Raw genomic sequence first — 19,341 nt, forward strand, 5'->3', positions numbered from 1 at the left:
GACGTCCCACCACGTAAAGCTGATTGGGGCTGTGCAGAGGGCTTACAGGGAAACCCAAGTCCAGAGAGGGCAGCTAGTGTGCAGTGAACTGAAAGAGTGGACCCAGGTTCTTTCCTGTAAATGAGCAAGAGGCAAACTCCCAGGAGCTTTTCGGTGCCAACGACAAGCAGCCAGGATTAAGCAAGGAATTCTGCATGGCTCAGAAAGTTCTACCTCGAAGAAAAGTCTGAGCAAGAGAAAAGTCACACTTTCAAAAAAAGTTAGGACATCTAAATCCACAGCTCATAATCTCTCCTTGCATTGATCTCAGCTTGAATACAATGGGACCTGGCAATCTTCCCACTTGGGTCTTGTGCCTTGACAAACCAGAGAGCAAAAACTAATGCTTCATCTTTAGACTATGTGGAGCACACCCAAGGCTACTTTGTAAAGGTCTGTGCAATGACCTGCTCCCTGGAGCCCATGCAATACTGGTTGGGAAGTTCTCAGAGCCTGCAAATGGTAATTTCTGCCTTTTTGTCTGAGAGATGGTGCTCTAAAGGAATGTCCTCTTGGTTTTCTCTTCCTATGGCCAAAATCTCTTTACAATGCACCCTGCTCTTTTCTTCAAGGGGTTGGGGCCAGACTCTTCTATTTATTAATTCACTCCTCAAATATTTATTGAGCACCTACTTATGTTAGGTACTTTTCTAGGAGATGAAGATACAGTACACCCAAGACAGATAAAGTTGCTCCCTTCATGGGGATTAAATTCTAATGAGGGAAAAGATGAAAGACAAGTAAGTAAATGCATCACTTAATATTAGGCAGTGATAAGCAGCATGCAGAATAAAGAAAGTAAGCTAAAGAGACACAGAGTTATTACAGATAGGGTGGTTAGAGAAAGTACCTCTGAGGAGATGGAATTTCAACATAAACCTAATGATGTAAACTAGCCATGTAGACACCTAGGAGAAACATGATCCAGGAATAGCATGGCAGTAGGAATAGAAAGTACAAAGGATAGAAGGTGCAACCAGGCTTGGCATGCAGAAGGAACAGCACGGAGACAAGTATGGCTAGAATACAAGAAGCAAGGGGTATAACAGAAGATGGTATCAGCATCAGAGAGGAAGGCAAGTGCCTAATCATGTAAGACTCAGGTAAGGATTTTGCATTTCATTCTAAGGGAAAGGGAAGTCATTTGAGCATGGCTAAGATATGATCTTTATTGCTAAACTTTGTGACTCTCAGTAGCTCCATTCAATCACAGTGGCCCCACAGTAAGACTGACAGCCAAAGTTCTAGCTGGAGAATACACAGCCCACGAGGAAAAGAAAAAGACATAATGCTACAGCCGTTCCAATGGATCAAAGCTCAGACGTGACAGCAAGACCATGAGGATTTTTCAATATAATTTCCTGCCCTCTGCCCTTCTCTTTAAAATGGCCCAGTTGCTACTCTTGGGACCTGGAGAAATTCTGGGTCCATCATATCTGTACCCTGACTAGCCACAGGTTCCTCCCTGGCATGCACATACGTTGTGCCCACCTTCCCACTTTCATTGCCTGCTATTCCCACATTAACCCAAATTTCCTGTCACAGTGAATTATGCATCCTCCTCGACTGTGTTATGCCTCTATGCCTGGAATGTGCCCATTATTCTGCCACAGTGACATTCTCTGCCTTGTATGCCTGAGGAAACGCCCACGCATCCTTTAAGAGTCGGCTTAAATAGTATCTCTTCTGTGAAGGACACAGTGTTTCTGTTAATATAAATCACACAGTATTTGAGTATAGACAGATGGCCACAGATAAGAATAAATTATCCAGACTTGGGGGGAAAGGTACCAATTTCAAAAGATGCTGTTCCTGCTTGTTGGGTTGGAGGAGGTACCACACCCCTGGGGTAGAAGAGGTAGACCACTCTAAGGGAAGATGTGCTGCTAGTGTCCTTCATCAGAGAAGAGGTCACTTCTGGGATAGGAAGAGGCAAACCAGAGGGGAAAAGATTTCTTAGAGACTGAGGAAATTGGGTTAGACACTCACCCGTGGAAGCTCTGAACCTGTTCCACTAGATGGGGCTGAGCTGACCCTGGCCACTGGAGTTAGGCTGGGAAGTGGCCCAATGTGCTTCTGGGTTTATGTGCCAGTTCTGTCCTCCTGGAGTGAATTGATGAAAAGAACAAAGTTTCTGCTCCCTGAGGTGAGGACTGTGAGGAGGGCTGCTCCTCTGTCAATGAGGAAAACAGAGAAAGCAGAATTGGATGGTTATCTGTCCCAGCTTTCTTCGCCCCCAATAGCAGCAATAAACCATAGAGAGTGGCCTGTTTCTTGGGTATGTAGCTTCCAATCCAACATACACAGATTATTTTTTGTGTGTAGGGAAACTAAGTTCCAGATTTATTAGAAAGACTTGAGAGTATCTAGTACTATCTAACCCTTTGAAACAATAAATACCTCGGAGATTCTTGGGCATCTGTGGGGGAGGAAAGCTGGGGAAAGCTGGAATTCCTACTCTAAGGGACAAACAGAGGTTTAGGATTGTTGAACTTTAGGCCACTGATGTGGATAACATCAACAGACCCAATACCTGCAAGACTGGACTCACAGATTATGTCATTTTTGACTTCTCTGCCTCATTCTTCAGGAACAGAGAAGGCATGTTACCCACCTCTTTTCTCCTACAACAATCAGGATGCCTGGCACTTAGTGGATTCTCAGTAGATGTGCACTGAACAAACACATGAGTGGGTAAATAGGAAGGGGAAAGGAGATGAAGGAGGGGAGCGGAAAAAGGGAGAAAGCCCGGCAAAACTGGCCATATGGGAAACCATGTGTTCAGACCAAAGACTTGTGTGCTTTCCAACACTTTCAGTCCATAAAGGCAAATGCTTCAACTGTAAAACCATACACCACCTTTGATCTTGCCAGAAGAGGTCTTTCCATATCATTTATAGAAGAAATGCTTGCCAACCTGTTCTACTGCTATTGAAACAGCTCCACAATTTACCCACTGATTGATAATCACTGACTAAAGAATATGTGTTTCCATCGAATGAGATGTTAAATAAAGTAGCTGCCCTGCATTGTGGACAGTCTTAACTCAGAAGAAGACAGCAATCATAGCCCAACAAATGGTTATCCACTGTCTCTCATGACTAAATTGAGGTTAAAACCCAAGTAGCTCCTTATATAAGAGCAAAGTTGCTGAATTCCAAAAAGGCAACTAAATTCTGAACTTCCCATTGACTCCGTTCAGCAGCGAAGAAGATCATAATTATTATTTTAGTAACTGGGAGGAACAATGGGTTTTTGTTTAAAAGGCATGAGTCTGAGCCCTGACTCTGCCTTCATTCAACTGTGTGACATTGGCCAAATCATTTAACCGCTCTGAAATTTGGTATCCTCATCAGTAAAGGGAAGATAATAATAACTTGCAGTGTTGCTGTGAAGGCTAAACAAAATGGTGCGTGTGAAATAACTGTGAAGTACTGAACACAATATGAATACAAGTCATTTTGGATACAGTTTTGTTACTAAAATAACAATAGGATAAACCAATATATTTATAACCTATTTATTATTATAATTAAGGAATATGGTCAAGGGATAACATTAAATTTTAGGCAGGAATGTGTATTCTAATCAATACACATGAAAATTCTTGAGATGTTTTCCTTAAAATCATTAATCAGAGTTACAGCAAGTAAAAGAGCCCCTGGGAGAAACATAAAGCCTCTAAGAGTTAAGAGTATTTTTATAATTTATTGCCTTTCATATTTTGCTTTTCAAATCCACCTCAAAATATTGGTTCCTCATGGCCATTCACACTTTGTAAAATTTTATCTGGCCAGAAAAATAAGGCCTTCCCAGGCACAGCAAGGTCAGAAAGTATAAATACAAAGATGGATAGAATTGATGACATAAAAATTCTAAATGTCAACAGAGCAAGAAACCAAACAAATAAAGCACAGTTGAAAGATTACGAAGTGGGGTAAAGTGTAGCAAACAGAAAAGAGAAAGTGTCAAATTCCTGCATTTATAAGTTTTTAATACAAAAATTATAAACAATACAATGGCAAAAATGGTCAAATGGTATAGAAAGATAACTATAAGAGAAGAAACACAGATGACCAATAAGAAGAATGCCTGATCTCCGTAGGAATTTTTTTTAAGTTTTTATTTATTTATATTAGAGAGATGGGGAGAGAGAGAGAGAGAGAGAACGAATGGCAGGGAGGGTCAGAGGGAGAGGGAGAACCAGACTCCCTATTGAGCAGGGAGCCTGACACAGGCTCAGGGCTGGATCCCAGGATCCTGAGATCATGACCTGAGCCAAAGGCAGACACTTAACCCCCTGAGCCTCCCAGGCGCCCCCTATCTCCCAGGAATTAAAGGAGTGTAAAGTAAAACAACAAGAAGCTATTTTTCACTTATCAGATGGGCAAAGGTTTAAAAGAATGCTAATTCCCTTGTTGGAGAGGGTGTAGGAAGTGGGCACTCTATTAACTGTTGGTGGGATTAATTTTGGTACAACCTTACCAAAGGGCAATTTGGCAAGATCCATAAAAATCTAAAATATGTAAACCCTTTGACCCAACTCTTCCACATCTAGATATTTATTCTAAAGAAATCATGAGACAAATGCATAAGATGTCTGTACAAAGGTATCTCCCATGGAGTTGTTTATTACAGAAAACTGGAAGCAACTTAAATATCCAGGGGATTATTTTGAATAAATGATGAAACATACATACGGTGGATTAATACAAACAATTATATTAAGCTATTTACTGATGTGAAAATGCTATCTGTAATTAAGAGACAAAAAGGTAAAAACTATGAATCTAGTTATTGTCCTTGGGTGAGATGGGGTTGATATTCACTCTCTACTTCTCTCAATTGTTCCATTCATGTTTTTATTATACCAAGCATGTAACAACAAATACTGTTATATTAAAAGAGATCAAAGCTATTTCTAAAACTATTTGTTTTCAAATCAATAGAGCTATTTTCATAACTGTTTCACATCACAATATTTTAAGTATGACTTCCTTTTTTCTTAGAGGTCCCAACTAAGACCTAGGAGACCGTGATTCTCTAGGAGAGCGTAATTTGTTTTCATCCTCAGAGTTTGATTTGCACAGTTTAAAAGCTAAAATATCTGCACAGCCAAGGAAACAGTCAGAAAAACTAAGAGGCAGCCCACGGAATGGGAGAATATATTTGCAAATGACACTACAGATAAAGGACTGGTATCCAAGATATACAAAGAACTTCTCAAACGCAATACACGAGAAACAAATAAATCAAAAAATGGGCAGAAGATATGAACAGACACTTTTCCAATGAAGACATACAAATGGCTAACAGACACATGAAAAAATGTTCAAAATCATTAGCCATCAAGGAAATTCAAATCAAAACCACACTGAGATACCACCTTATGCCAGTTAGAATGGCAAAAATAGACAAGGCAAGAAACAACAATTGTTGGAGAGGATGTGGAGAAAGGGGATCCCTCCTACATTGTTGGTGGGAATGCAAGTTGGTACAGCCACTCTGGAAAACAGTGTGGAGGTCCCTTAAAAAGTTAAAAATTGAGCTACCCTATGATCCAGCCATTGCACTACTGGGTGTTTACCCCAAAGATACAGACATAGTGAAGAGAAGGGCCATATGCACCCCAATGTTCAGAGCAGCAACGTCCACAATAGCTAAATCGTGGAAGGAGCCGAGATGCCCTTCAACAGATGACTGGATTAAGAAGTTGTGGTCCATATATACAATGGAATATTACTCAGCTATCAGAAAGAACGAGTTCTCAACATTTGCTACAACATGGACGGTACTGGAGGAGATAATGCTAAGTGAAATAAGTCAAGCAGAGAAAGACAACTATCATATGATTTCTCTCATCTATGGAACATAAGAACTAGGAAGATCAGTAGGGGAAGAAAGGGATAAAGAAAGGGGGGTAATCAGAAGGGGGAATGAAACATGAGAGACTATGGACTATGAGAAACAAACTGAGGGCCTCAGAGGGGCGGGGGGTGGGGGAATGGGATAGGATGGTGATGGGTAGTAAGGAGGGCACGTATTGCATAGTGCACTGGGTTTTATACACAACTAATGAATCATCGAAACCGGGGATGTACTGTATGGTGACTAACATAATATAATAAAAAATCATTTAAAAAAATTTAAAAAATAAAAATAAAAAAGTAAAAGCTAAAATATTGAGTCAGCCTCTTTCTCCCTAACTCCCACCAGGAATTGTTGCTTCCTTTCCTACTTTTCTATTGCTAGGACAAAACTCAACTCCAAATCAAAGAACCCAACTGCATGGAATAGCGTTTTCACACAAGGCTGTTAATCACTTCTCTGGCTTTTGCTTGCCCATCTCTGAGGTGAACAAGGGCCTAGGCCTGGGGTTACTTTATTCAAGAACAGAAGTGTAATTCCATTTAAAAAATCAGTCAGTTCAGTGAAAAAAATATATTCAGGACCAGAGCTTAGCTGATATAGCACAGCAAATGGAGGATACTGTGGTTCTAGAACAAGGTTGCACAGATTTAAATTCTACTTAAGATCTCTGTAACTTTGATGAATTACACTAACCCTCAGATCTCCCACCTATACAATAAGTTTATGAATATCTTCTTCATAGGATGGACATAAAGATGAAAGGAGAAATCACATATACAACACTTAGCACAGTACCTGACAAGTAGTTAACACTCATGGATGCCGGTCATTAATATCATCATTTGTCTTAATTATCTGTTGTTGTATAATTAATCCAGTTTCTGTGGATCAGGAATCTGAGGAAGGCTTGGCTGGGTCTCCTGGCTTTGGATCTTGCACAAGGCTACAGTCAAGGTGTCAGCTGGAACTGCAGTCATCTTACTGATAAACAGGGGGAGGATCCACTTAAAGACTTGGTCCAGGTACTGAACTGGCAAGATATAGCTCCTCATGGGCTGCTGGACTGAAGTCCTGTTTCTCAGTAAGATGGCCCTCAGTTCTTTGCCACGTGAGCCTCTCAATAAGCCAGCTAAGAACAGGGCAGCTTGCTTCATCAGAAAGAGCGAGTAAAAGGGCAAGAGGGAGTGCCAGCATGAGGGAAAGTGCAAGCAAGATGGAATTCACAGACTCTGATAACCTAATATTGGATGTTGACAGCCCATCACTTTTCCCATTTTCTATTCCATAGGAGTAAGTCACTAGTCCCAGTCTACAAATAAGAAGAAGAAATTACACAAGGGAGTGAATACAAGGAGGTAGGGACCACAGGGACCCATTTTAGAAACAGCCTACCATATCATTTTCCAAGCTTTTCCAAGAAAATACTAACATCTGAGAAGTATATTGTATGACTTTAGTAGACTTATACAAACCCAGACAAGTTTCAAAGTGTCTAATTAGAGTTAGTGGATCCTTGTTTGAACTATTATCTATGTTAACATAGATAATGGGCTCAGGGCTGGATCCCAGGATTCAACATAAGGGAAAGAGCTGGTGCCATAGAAGTCTTCTCCAGTATTTATATTACAAAAACAAAAGGGTTTTTTTCCTGTTTGTTTTCCAAATATAACCCAACTCTCTACCCTCTAAGATACTCCTTAACTAACTTTTAAAAGGATTAGACACCACCTCAGCTCTTGGAGTCACTTTCCTCTTAGAGCAAAGAAGGGTGGCCCTATACCTGAGTCCATCTAAGTCACAGCCCACCTCTTGCTATCTTCTGGTTCCTAATGGGTCTGGGGCTGTTGTTTATCTTCCCAATTCACCCCAGGTTGTGAGTACCCCATTTTCTTCCCTCCTCAAAGCACCAGGGAGACTTTGTCACTTGATTTCAGAGAACAATTTATTCTTGGGTCTTTCAATTCTCTTTCCTCTTTCCAGATCATACCTAATACTACAAAAACAAAAACAAATGTCTATCAAGAGAAGAATGGATAAATAAATTGTAATATTACAATGGGACTACCTTCCATGTGTGGAAGAGCACACAGCAGTGAAAAGAAACTCATGGGACTGCAACAACATGGATATATATATATATTTTTTTTTAATTATGTTGAGTAAAAGAAGACACTAAAAAGTACAACTTTAGAATTTTACATGACTTTCAAGAATAGGCAAAATTAGTCCATGGAGATAGAAGTAAGAATAAATGTTACCCTGGTGGGGAGGTGGGAAACTATTGAGTGGACGGGGACATGAGGTAACTTTCTGGAGTGATGGAAATGTTTTAGATCCTGATCTAGGTGAAAGCCATATTAGTATACAAATATGTAAAAAAGTCTTTGGTCTGTTCACCTAAGGTATCTGCATTTTGTAATGTGGAAATTACACCCAATAAACACTGAACAAAATGAAAATACTGAAAATGCTTTTTTCTCATTAGGCAGAACCTCCTATTCCACTTCTACGAACACCCAGATAAACTTCAATATTCTACCATGTCCTGTTAGGAGAAGTATATCCTCCCATCTTTTCCTGTTGGGAATTACTACATAATTCATTTATTCAACTGCTATTTATGCAGCACTCACTATGTCCTCTATAGAGCAGAACTGGATTTGAGGAGCCAGAGCTGCAGGAAGAACTTATTACTTTATCCCTAGAGTACACTTGCCCTGGTGATTGGCTCAGGGCAGGCAGCCGGGCTTGTGAGTGGAACCAGATGAGAGCCAACTCCTAATCATACACACAAACTTCTGGTTCAACTAGAAATTCAGGGGCGGGTGCCTCACAGACAGACAGGTGAGTGAGTGCAGAGATGGAAGCTCCTTTCCTCCATTTAGCCCCTTGTCCTTTTTCTCATGAGTGTGCTTGACAAAACATGTGATGCGGAATTAAGAAAGGGGGCTAATCTTGATAAACAGAAGGTTGCCAAACCACCTTCAAAGGAGTTGAGATAACTCAACTGGAATCATTTCTTCCCCGAGGAGTCCCAAGAAACTGATGGCATCTAGGGTGGTTGTCTAGTTGAGGGTGGAGTCAGAGCCAGCATTGTAGATAAAGGAAGGGAGGTTAGTAAGACAGGTTTTCCAAGCACATGGGAATATAAGGTGGGGAGGTGGCTTGGTGTGTTTCCAGAGTCCTTGCCAGCTGAAGGTATTTGGTACCAAAGTCTTCAGGGAAATTCTCCTAAATATCTTCCAAGTTCCTATTCTTTGAAACAGAATTAGACCAGGCTCTGTTGCTAAAGGCACAATCAGCATTTCATTGGTGTTCACAAAGGATTGTACTCATTTTTTTTTTTCTAAATGAGCCAAAAACCAAGGTTTTTTTTCAGGAATTATAGGCTTTAATGTAGAGAAGCAATGTTATATATAAAACATGGGTGAATCCCTTTCCATTCTTCTTTGTTCACAGTCCATTATCCTCAACTTCTAAGGATGCTGATATCTTCTCTCATCTTCAACATTTATAACCTTACATCAGAAATACCAATGGCTTTTAAAATATTACGTATTTGTGGCATTTTTATAATGATGCACTTTGCTGTTTAAGACTTTTAGGAGCAAACACTCATACACACAATTGTTTTGATCAGTTTAAAATACAAACTGTTAGAAGTATGCACATAGACAGAATACCCTAGAGTTAGTAAATATATGAGATTAAATAAACACAAATCAATTTTAAATGAATATTGATTCCTTTAAAATTATACCTAGGAAGATACTTATTCCAACAAAAACTCCTCTTTGAAATTCTTCTTAGAGCTAGTTTGTCAGTGGCACATAATACAGTGAGAGATAAGATGAAACTCATAATTTTACAATTATAACTTTAATTAAGAAAGATGTTGGCCCAGCTTACAATCAAAATCAAAACCACCATTAAAGAGGATGATACACTATAACTGAGGCAATCTTAAAATATCCACAGTTCAAAAGTGTAATTTAAAAAAAAAGTGTGGGGGCGCCTGAGTGGCTCAGTTGGTTAATCGTCAGACTCTTGATTTGGGCTCAGGTCATGATCTCAGGGTTGTGAGATTGAGCCCCACATTGGGCTCCAAGCTCAGCAGGGAACCTGCTTGGGATTCTCTCTCCCTCTGCCCCGCCCTCCCCTCTCTAAAATAAACAAATAAATCTTAAAAAAAAAAAAAAAAGTCCAAGCTATTCTTTAAAGGAAACAACAGTCATTTTTGATAATAAGACCTTTTGTGAAATTTTTTTAAAAAGGAGAGAAACCCATCCAATCTCATTCTAGTGTTATCATTCCTCTATCAATGAATACATATGTACATTTAAACCATGCATCTCACCATCGCTCAATGAATGAAACTTTTTAGTTTTTTAAAATAAAATTTATAAATTTTTCTGTTAATAAATTAATATAAATTAATCAAAGAGTTTGGGGAAACATGCAAGAGTATAAAGAAGAAAATATAATCACCTATTATCCCACCACCAAGAGATTAATAATTTTAAAGGCAAGTTTTCTACATTACCCTAAAAAGGATTAGGATGAAGCTGAGATGGCCCAGTTGTTTGAGAAATGACATTCAGGAAAATTTCCATTATCTTGTAAAAACGTAACACCGGGGAAGAAAATCAAGTTAAAACATTCTCTCTACAAGTCAGTCCTCAAGTAATCAATGCCAAACGTATGACTGCCTTTGGTGTTAGGAATTCTTAGCCTATCATCTGGAAAAGTAGTGCCTTTCTCACCTCAGAAAGCTCATAGAGTGGAACAAGCCAAGAGGTGTTTGTCTTTCCAAGCAAACTGGGCTCAGTAAGACAGAACAGGAGGTGCTATCAGCTTTTTCAATACAATTGGAGCCACTGAAACCTTTCATCCACTAGCTATGGTCAAATCCAAACAACCCTGCCAACATCTGGACTCCAGAAACAAAGGGCTCTACACTTCCCAAGGGCCCTGAATTTACCTACGAGGACCAAGGTAAGGAAAAAAGCACTCTCTTGACAAAGATTTCCAGAGTCCTGAAGTGTAAACCTCAGTTTACTACTAATTACTGTAACTGTGAGCCAATAACAGTATATGGCACCTGAATTTCTCCATCTACATTACTAGAAGTCCATATAAAACCAACTGAATGAGGATTTCCTCTTCACCATCTTCCTGTATTCCTTTGGCCATGTTGATGCCCTTCGTCTGTGTCTCAGTCCCTGAGCTGAATGCTGACTCTATGAATCTGTAGCAAAGTGGGGACCAGTCTGGATTGGAGAGGCAGACCTCAGAGATACCAGCATACAGTTAAGGCTGAAGTAATAGGACTAGAGCACATCTCCAAGGAAGAGTATGTAGAGTAAGAAGAGGGAAAGACCACAATGGAGACCTGAGGAACCCTTAAAGTCTGGAAAGACACGGTGACTAACAAAAATAGGGGACAAGGAAAAGAGGTATGCATGATGGTATCTGTATTCTGAATGCATACTGTATTATATTATTTGTTATAAAGATCTCCTTTTTATTGAATATCTCAAGAGCAAGAACTTTGTCTTATTTATCTTTGGGTCTTCTTTAGCACCCAGCAGATGCTTAACTGATATCTGCAGAAGAGAGGGCAGAAGAAGGAAAGGGTAGAAGTAGAAAAGGAAGGAAAAAATGGAAGAGATGGAGTAAAACTATGAAGACAGGAAGGAGGAAACCAACCAAAGAGGTAATATTTCACAAGAATCCCCTGTCCAGCCTGCTTGTTATAAACAGAACTGTGGTGACCAAGTCAGGCTCTGAACCAAAAGAAACAGAGAAAGAAGCTTGGATATAGAGCATTGCAATGCATATCCAGCAGAATTTACTGCTGAGGAAACTCAAGGCCAACTCCAGGGAATCAGCCTCCACAGCAGAGCCCTGTTCCCACTCAGAGTACCCAGTGCTTCTACAGGTACAAGAAAAAACAGTGGTAACTTAAGTAAAGTGAAGGCTTCTGAAGTGAAGACATCTTCACTGGTTCTTTAGGCTGCTATTAAAAAAAAGCAATAAAATAGATCTTGGGAACTCAGTTGGCTCTGTACTAAAAAGAAGGCACAAAAGACTTAATAGCAGCCAAATAAATCTGTGTTTACAATTTTCCACTTACAGTGGCTTGCAGGAGATAAGACTGTGAGGTGGCAAAGGGAAAGCAGAAAGGTACTGGTTCAGAAGGCATTCATACTGCCCTGTTGGTGGATTCCCTACAACGACAGCCAGTGATAGCTCCCCGAATGCCTGTGGTCTGCATCATCTAAAAACTCCTACTTATTTTCTCCCAACCAAAGTTTATCTCCACTTGACTTTGTAGGTCCTTGAAGCTAATAAATTACAGAACTACTTGCCCAGAAAAATATTTTTTATGGAAAGAATCTATTGTAATCTAGAGGAAACACTCATTGTCTGAATTCCAACAAACCTGTTCCATGATATGTTTGAGTTCTCACACTCTGACCAAAACCAAGACACGTACCCTGAATAGAAACAGTTTAAGGCCCTTGATCCAAGACTCACACTGTATTGCAAATTCAGTTCTCTAACTGGAAGGCTGGGTGAGGGACAAGGAGGTTCAGAAAAATCATTTAATCTGGCCATACTTGGAACTCTTTGTTTAGTCTGAAGAAATCCAAATGATACAGTTCTTAAGATTCTGTACTTTTTCACTTTGGCTTTGTTTGTGTATGCTGCATACACCAAAAAACTGTCAAAGTACAAAACTCATTTCTAGAACAACTTAGAGCCTGCCCACACCAAACAATGAATTAAAATTCTGTGTTGCTTTTCTATACTTCCTTCTGAGCACATTAATCTTCTGGGTACTTATAGGAATTTCCTTAACAACTCAGTCAGAAAACACTTGCCCCCACTTTCCAAATGAAAACCTATTTTGAAAAATGGCATAGCATAACCTATTCTTTTTTATGAAGTCCTCATTACCTATTCAATTTTCCCCTCCACTTACCTTCCTGTCACTCCCCTCCAAGAGAGGCATGACACCAACCTTTTCTTTACAGCATGCATACATACTCATACACAAGCACAGATACCCACTGTGTTGACTACAATTTTTTATTTTCTGTATTCTTGATACTCTGGCATTTGGGGTGCTGATCTTAGAAAGACTGTCCCTCCCAGGACAACTAATTCCTAAAGATAACACATTACTTCCCTGGGAGTGAGCCTTTAATGAACAAACCAACCAATTCAGAGTCCATACTCCCAACCATCTCCTTTATCAAACTCTCAGACACCAAGCCAGTAATCCCCTTGCCTTAAATCCCCCAGGGCCAGGTACCAGACGACTAGGAACCACCCCTATCACCCTACCACCCAAATTATACAAATTATTCAATCTTAAACTTACTCAGGGTACCTTTCCTGCCTCACCCATTTCTCCCCACAAAAATCCCAGCAAAGGTTCTGAGCCCTCTCTGCCTCCTGATTAATCCTGTTGTTTCCCTATATGGCCCTGCATGGCCTGTGTATGCTATGTCTTGTGTTTCTAGGGATCTGTGAGTATAAAATTCTTCCTCTGTAACAATCATTTCTGGGCCTATGTGTCTTACCATATCTGATAAGAACAAATCGTGGGTACATTTTTAACATATCCACTTTCTGAGAAAAGCCAAGTGCTTTAGAATTCACTCACTTTTACTAGGTCACCTGAAAATAGAGGGACAAGGATGAGAAATTCTAGTTGAAGGCTCTAATTGCTAGGGAAAAAAGCATCCTCTAAGTACTATCTCAAATCTCATTCTATCTAACTGCAAATCAGAGTCCTTACTTTAAGTGCTAGGCCTGTGAACACAATTGCATTTTTATAAATCTGTTTATATAACGTGTATATATACATGTGCTGTGAGTTCCCAAGGCCAAGCATGGTAACTCACACTTTTTTGCTTCTCCTAGCACAGGGAAGGATCACATTGCATAAATAATATTTTTTAGTGATTAATATATGGCCACTAAAGTTACAGTTTAGGACCAAATTTTGCATCTTTACTTACCACCTTAAGCAAGAAGTTAACTCATGGCTCAATTTCCTCAACTATAAAATGGATACAATGATATGGCACACCTCATACAATTAAACTAGTAATATATGTAATAAACTTAGCAAAATTCCTAGAATATAGAAAGCCTTCAGTAGGGGCACCTGCGTGGCTCAGTCGGTTAAGCATCTGACTCTTGATTTTGGCTCAGGTCATGATCTGAGTCATGAGATCAAGCCCTGCGTTGGGCTCCCCACTAGGTGTGGAGCCTGCTTAAGATTCCCTCTCTCCCTCTCCCTCTGCCCCTCCCCCCACCACTCGCACAGGCATGATCTCTCTAAAGTAAAATTAAAATTAAAAATTAAAAAAAGAGGGGCGCCTGGGTGGCACAGCGGTTAAGCGCCTGCCTTCGGCTCAGGGCATGATCCCGGTGTTATGGGATCGAGCCCCACATCAGGCTCCTCCACTATGAGCCTGCTTCTTCCTCTCCCACTCCCCCTGCTTGTGTTCCCTCTCTCACTGGCTGTCTCTATCTCTGTCAAATAAATAAATAAAATCTTTAAAAAAAAAATTAAAAAAAGAAAGCCTTTGATATATATTTTCTGATATCATTATTGTGGTGGGTACTTTAGAAGCACAGGTTAAATAGCATTTAAGTCAAAGTCTCTTATTACTGTGGTAATATTGTTTACACCTACCTACCACTTTAATTAGGAAAAATAAAACAGAAAGAATATTTATTAAGCACCTTCTGTAAGCCAGATGCTGAGCAAGACCCTTTGCTTTATTTATTTCATCTAATCCTCACACGAACACTACGCAGTAACATCATATCTGCCTTACAAATGAGGTGACTAAAGCTCAGAGAGACCAGTCTCTTCATGATGACACAACTTCTAACTAGCAGAGTCAGGATTTGAATAAAAATCTGTCTAATTCCCAAGCCCACTAGTCCTTGTTGCCTCCCAAGTAGAACTGTAATCCAACATCCTAGGAAATTTCAATTATCATGGGAGTTCCTGGGGACTGGTAGAGAGCAGAGATAATATAGTGATATGCTCTTTAGCAGAGAAAATATCCAGGGCTGTCCCTGTAAACAAAAAACATGGGAGCAAAGATACAAGCACTGAGAGGAAATATGAAAAGACAGAAGTAGATGAAACAAGAACTGGAAGAATTTAGAAAAGAAGTGGAAAAAATTACAGTATCACAAAAACGAAGTTTACATTAAATGCAGCAATTTGGAGAGTAAACCCTGACACAGATATAGTAAAACACATGGAGAACATGGTTAAAAAAGTGAGTAAAATAAAATGGAAGTAAACAAATGGTTAAAAAAAAAAGTTCAGGGAAGAAGATGATAAATATGGAAGAAACTAAGTAAGTAAACATGAGTGAAAATGACATTCCTGAAGAAGAAAATCCAAATAATTGCAAGATATAATTCAAAGTGACTTCTACTCACTATCTTAGGTAGCATCCTCCCAGGACAAGTTAGTTCTTGCAGGGGAACTTTGCCATTCTCCACAGAGTAGAGAGCTCCTCTTCAAATGCAGCTCTAACAGCCAATCCCAGTACTGCAAAGTTTTGGGTAATAAAATTGAGTCCTCAGGTATAAAAGCTATACATTTTTTCCAAAAAGAAAGAAAGATTGATCTACAAATTAAAATTAAAAGATACATCTCATCCCTAGGAAAAAATATCAGAAAACTGTTCAACTTCAAAGATGAAAAAGAGTCCTTTTAGTATCCTGAAAAAAAAACATCAAGTCACTTATAGACAGTGAAAAAAAAAAAAATCAGTGCTGGAAAACAGTAAAGCAATGCCAACAAAGTCCTCAAGAAAAGAAAGTGTGACCCAAGAATTTTATTACCCACCAATCAAGTGTAAAAACAACAGCTAAACACTTCTGCAAATGCAAGAGTTCAGTGGCTATAGTTTTCACTTGTGGAAGCTACTAGAAGCAAAGTTTTACCTAACCAAAAGAACTGAAAGACTTCATTAAAAGAACTGCTGGTTATTTTGTGTATTTCATCCAGTCAACCAAAGGAGAATAACTACAACAAATATAGGTATTTTTTTATAAAACAGAAGGTAAATGTTATAAATCCTGGGAATGTATATGTGATTAAATTAATAACATTTTTAAGATAAAGGAGAAGGGAAGATGTGTGGTGACTTCAGTACAACTGTGTTTGGCTCTTGTACAGTCAGAATTAAAGACTCCAACCACAATCCAAGGGGTGGACCCTGGAAGCCAGGACACAAGGGCAAAGTTGTAAATAACTGTTTCCCAGCAGACCTCAGCCATGACAAGAAAACTGTGGTTGAAGGGCCTCAATGAAGGAACTCTAAGGAACTTTCAACAGTGTCCCAGGAGAGTGTCAGTGTTTGGACATCTCCTGTCTTAGGCTGGGTTACTGAGAAGCAGACCCTAAAATGAGGGTTCGTGGGCAAGTAAGTGATTTATTAAGGAAGTGCACTCGGGGTGGGGGGTGCAGGGGTAGATAAGACAGGGAAAGAGAAGAAGCCAAGAGAGGATATGATTTGCAATATAGTCTCAGCCTCACGCTGATCTTGAAGGGAACTCGGGAGCACAAATTACATCTCAAGAGTTTGTCCCCTCTTGTAGCAAGGGAGTACGGCTTTCATTCTCCTGTTCCAGTCACTCACTGGCTGTGAGGGAAGGAGGAAGACATAAACTCCCAGACTACGAGGCACACATAGATCTCTACACTTTTGGGGGAAGAGGCTACAGTAAACCAAGGGTGTTCCTATAAAGAAAGTTGCAGAGGCAACCCCTCCAGCCCGCCAACCCTAGAAGAGCCAAGAAAACAGGATGAGTGTAGAGGAGCAGTAGAAGTGCAAGGCTGGGAAATGTGGGAAGGCAGGCTAAGCCCCAAAGCACATCTAAGCCAGAGCCAGGTCCCAGCTAGCTAAGGGGAGATGTTTTCATTGGGAAGAGAGAATGATGTTTTGATTCTATATTAATCCACTCTTTAAATGAAAGTGAGACTATCTATTAATACCTGAAAGTGACTAGAAAAACTAAGGGATGCACCAGAAAATTTATCCATGGGCAGGTAAGGAAACAACAGAGTAAATTTCAAGAGTTGGTGATGAGCAGAAATAAAGTTACTTGTTTATACTCTCCAACTCCAACTCATTCAACAAACTGCTTACACACATGTGCTATATATGCCAGAAATTTGCTTATATTCACATAGGTTAGATTTGGAAAAACATTCAACAAATCAATAATAGCAGTTGCCCCTGGGGAAGGGAACCAGGTGACTGTGAGGAAGTCAATAATTTATTTAAAAAATAAAATCATTTAAATTCAAAATCTGTTAACAAATTAGGAAAATAAGCAAACAAAATCAAATGGGAAAGTAAGATGGAGCCAGGTACAAGTTAGTTTGGTAAAATGTATAACCCAGAGTCTCATCAACTTGCTATGAAGGCAAATTTGGCTCTAAGTTCTTGGCTACCAATATGAAGAAAGGAATACCACAACGCCCAGCATCCATCAGAAGAAAACAAACCATTTGTTAGGAAAAACTTTTTCCTACATACAAGATTAGAATCAAATTTCTCCTATGGGTCTTCTCTTTTGATTCCTATAAAGGAGTCACCTTTTCACTAACCTCATTATTATAAACAGGGCAAACTTCACAGAGTTGCCAATCTTACAATGTTAGTTATTATTAGTAATAAGAACTAAAGGTGACATGAATCACAGATCATTACTGGCTTGATAGGTGAAGTAATGAAGTTGCAGCAATTATTTGGCTTTAGCAGGAGAGATGGAAAGAAAATTAAGGGGTCGACAGCACTGAATCATTAGGCTGATGCTTGAAATTCACCTAATCTTCTGAGTCAGCTGCAACCAACTGCGTACCAAGGATTAAATTTCATAAGTGCTCATCTTCAGATACTATTTGAACTTTGAGTTCTATGCACTACACAATAGACAAATAGTATTCTTGCACAGAACATTCACCTAAGTAATCTCACTGCAATCCAAAGTAAATGTGAATCACCTACCACTACACATCTATTAGAATGGATAAAATTACAAAATCTGACCATACCAAGTGTTGGCAAGGGTGTGGAGGAACTGGAACTCTCATACACTGCTGGTGAGACTATAAAATGATGCAATCACTTCAGAAAACAGTTTGAGAGTTTCTTTAAAAAATTATACATACACCGACCATATGATCTAGCCATTCTATTCTTAAGTATTTACCCAAGAAAAAAGGGAAACTATGTCCACACAAGACCTACACACTCTTCCAGTAACAGTTTTATTTGTAATAGCCAAAAACTGGGAGCAACCCAAACATCTCAACAGCTGAATCAATAAAATGTGGGAGAGCCATACCATGGAGTACTACTCAACAATAAAAAGAAAGAACTATTAATACATGTAATATCAATGGTTGAGTGGATCTTATAGTCCAGGCACTTTACACTGTTTCATTTTAGCCTGATGGGGACCCTATAAGTTAAGTACTACTCACTTGAGTTGAGAAACTGAAGCTTAGGGAAGTAAGCAACTTGTCTGGGCTCATACATTTGGACACAGACCAAGCCAGTCTGACAGAGAGTCTTCACACACACTTTACACAGCAAAGAGTGCTTTGGATTCCTTCAACCCATCAACCTCTTCCAGGTGAAGCTGTACCATCTAGGAGACAACCTCCAAAAATGAGAAGGGGTTCAGAGTTTGTGGGGAAAGGGTAACTGTAAAGAAGGAAGAAACTTTTTCTTTTTACAGATAATGCCCCAGAGGACTCACCCTTTCTTATCACTCAGCTCCAAATCCTCAAGTCTTAATCGTGATATGTCAGATCTGGGGACCTGTTGGAGTGCTCCCCAGAGGCTGCCCTTCTGTCTCAAGACACAGGTCCATACAAGCAGCAGCTCCACCTGGGCACCTATTACCGAAACAAGCTGCAATTTGATATTCTCTTACTGTTTACTTCTGCCTTAATTACAGGGTGGGGGAAGAGCACCTAAAGTTTGCCAAAAACTTCAGTGATTTTTTTTTTTTTTTAAGTTCCTTCCTTTCTTTCCAGTTGTTCAACTCTGTTGGGAAAGGCAAAAGGAATGCTTTCGGAACTGAGCTCGCTGCTCAGTTGCCAGGGTTTAGAGATCTCTGCAAAGGTCATTGTTTTCTGTAAAGGTCATTGTCTTTTCATGAAAACCCCGGCAAAGCATGCCAATGCAGGAAAACCACCAGCTTGCCAAATGTCCAGTGTCCCAGTCACCTGCTCTTCCTGCCCTAGGAAGGATGTGGATGATCTCTGGAGTAAAGACATCGGATTGGTTTTGTTCCTTTCTTGCTCTTAAATCAGCTGCAAAATGCATGAACAAAGCACACACAGTACAATTCTCAGAGCCCTGT

The sequence above is a fragment of the Ursus arctos genome, unplaced genomic scaffold (assembly GCF_023065955.2).
Source record: "Ursus arctos isolate Adak ecotype North America unplaced genomic scaffold, UrsArc2.0 scaffold_5, whole genome shotgun sequence".
Taxonomy (NCBI): Eukaryota; Metazoa; Chordata; class Mammalia; order Carnivora; family Ursidae; genus Ursus; species Ursus arctos.